The sequence below is a fragment of the Penaeus chinensis genome, chromosome 33, assembly GCF_019202785.1.
Source record: "Penaeus chinensis breed Huanghai No. 1 chromosome 33, ASM1920278v2, whole genome shotgun sequence".
Classification (NCBI taxonomy): domain Eukaryota; kingdom Metazoa; phylum Arthropoda; class Malacostraca; order Decapoda; family Penaeidae; genus Penaeus; species Penaeus chinensis.
In genome coordinates this window covers 18,097,315-18,099,814 of record NC_061851.1, presented here as the reverse complement: position 1 = coordinate 18,099,814, position 2,500 = coordinate 18,097,315, and the positions used below count along the sequence as shown (strand labels likewise).

General features: G+C 47.3%; 1 protein-coding gene across 1 annotated transcript in view; it reads right to left on the bottom strand.

Annotated features, from left to right (window-relative positions):
* LOC125042984 (nascent polypeptide-associated complex subunit alpha, muscle-specific form-like) overlaps window positions 1-2,500 on the bottom strand; it is a 76,924-nt gene that overhangs the window by 25,163 nt on the left and 49,261 nt on the right. The window lies entirely within an intron of this gene.

Here is a 2,500-nt window from a genome sequence, read left to right as displayed (position 1 = left end):
CACTACCATTCTCTTTCTCACACTCTCTCACTACCATTCTCTTTCTCACACACTCTCACTACCATTCTCTTTCTCACACACTCTCACTACCATTCTCTTTCTCACACTCTCACGCTCGTCTCACTACCATTCTCTTTCTCACACTCTCACGCTCGTCTCACTACCATTCTCTTTCTCACACACTCTCACTACCATTCTCTTTCTCACACACTCTCACTACCATTCTCTTTCTCACACACTCTCACTACCATTCTCTTTCTCACACTCTCACGCTCGTCTCACTACCATTCTCTTTCTCACACTCTCACGCTCGTCTCACTACCATTCTCTTTCTCACACACTCTCACTACCATTCTCTTTCTCACACACTCTCGCTACCATTCTCTTTCTCACACACTCACTACCATTCTCTTTCTCACACACTCTCACTACCATTCTCTTTCTCACACACTCTCACTACCATTCTCTTTCTCACACACTCTCACTACCATTCTCTTTCTCACACTCTCTCACTACCATTCTCTTTCTCACACACTCTCACTACCATTCTCTTTCTCACACACTCTCACTACCATTCTCTTTCTCACACTCTCACGCTCGTCTCACTACCATTCTCTTTCTCACACACTCTCACTACCATTCTCTTTCTAACACACTCTCACTCTCGCTACCATTCTCTTTCTCACACACTCAGACTACCATTCTCTTTCTCACACTCTCACGCTCGTCTCACTACCATTCTCTTTCTCACACACTCTCACTACCATTCTCTTTCTCACACACTCTCACGCTCACTCTCACTCTCGCTACCATTCTCTTTCTCACACACTCAGACTACCATTCTCTTTCTCACACTCTCACGCTCGTCTCACTACCATTCTCTTTCTCACACTCTCACGCTCGTCTCACTACCATTCTCTTTCTCACACACTCTCACTACCATTCTCTTTCTAACACACTCTCACGCTCACTCTCACTCTCGCTACCATTCTCTTTCTCACACACTCACTACCATTCTCTTTCTCACACTCTCACGCTCGTCTCACTACCATTCTCTTTCTCACACACTCTCACGCTCACTCTCACTCTCGCTACCATTCTCTTTCTCACACACTCACTACCATTCTCTTTCTCACACACTCTCACTACCATTCTCTTTCTCACACACTCTCACTACCATTCTCTTTCTCACACACTCTCACTACCATTCTCTTTCTCACACACTCTCACTACCATTCTCTTTCTCACACACTCTCACTACCATTCTCTTTCTCACACACTCACGTTCGTCTCACTACCATTCTCTTTCTCACACTCTCACGCTCGTCTCACTACCATTCTCTTTCTCACACTCTCACGCTCGTCTCACTACCATTCTCTTTCTCACACACTCTCACTACCATTCTCTTTCTCACACACTCACGCTCGTCTCACTACCATTCTCTTTCTCACACACTCACGCTCGTCTCACTACCATTCTCTTTCTCACACACTCACGCTCGTCTCACTACCATTCTCTTTCTCACACTCACACTCACTCTCACTCTCGCTACCGTTCTCTTTCTCACTCTCACTCTCGCTACCGTTCTCTTTCTCACTCTCACTCTCGCTACCGTTCTCTTTCTCACTCTCACTCTCGCTACCGTTCTCTTTCTCACTCTCACTCTCGCTACCGTTCTCTTTCTCACTCTCACTCTCGCTACCGTTCTCTTTCTCACTCTCACTCTCGCTACCGTTCTCTTTCTCACTCTCACTCTCGCTACCGTTCTCTTTCTCACTCTCACTCTCGCTACCGTTCTCTTTCTCACTCTCACTCTCGCTACCGTTCTCTTTCTCACTCTCACTCTCGCTACCGTTCTCTTTCTCACTCTCACTCTCGCTACCGTTCTCTTTCTCACTCTCACTCTCGCTACCGTTCTCTTTCTCACTCTCACTCTCGCTACCGTTCTCTTTCTCACTCTCACTCTCGCTACCGTTCTCTTTCTCACTCTCACTCTCGCTACCGTTCTCTTTCTCACTCTCACTCTCGCTACCGTTCTCTTTCTCACTCTCACTCTCGCTACCGTTCTCTTTCTCACTCTCACTCTCGCTACCGTTCTCTTTCTCACTCTCACTCTCGCTACCGTTCTCTTTCTCACTCTCACTCTCGCTACCGTTCTCTTTCTCACTCTCACTCTCGCTACCGTTCTCTTTCTCACTCTCACTCTCGCTACCGTTCTCTTTCTCACTCTCACTCTCGCTACCGTTCTCTTTCTCACTCTCACTCTCGCTACCGTTCTCTTTCTCACTCTCACTCTCGCTACCGTTCTCTTTCTCACTCTCACTCTCGCTACCGTTCTCTTTCTCACTCTCACTCTCGCTACCGTTCTCTTTCTCACTCTCACTCTCGCTACCGTTCTCTTTCTCACTCTCACTCTCGCTACCGTTCTCTTTCTCACTCTCACTCTCGCTACCGTTCTCTTTCTCACTCTCACTCTCGCTACCGTTCTCTTTCTCACTC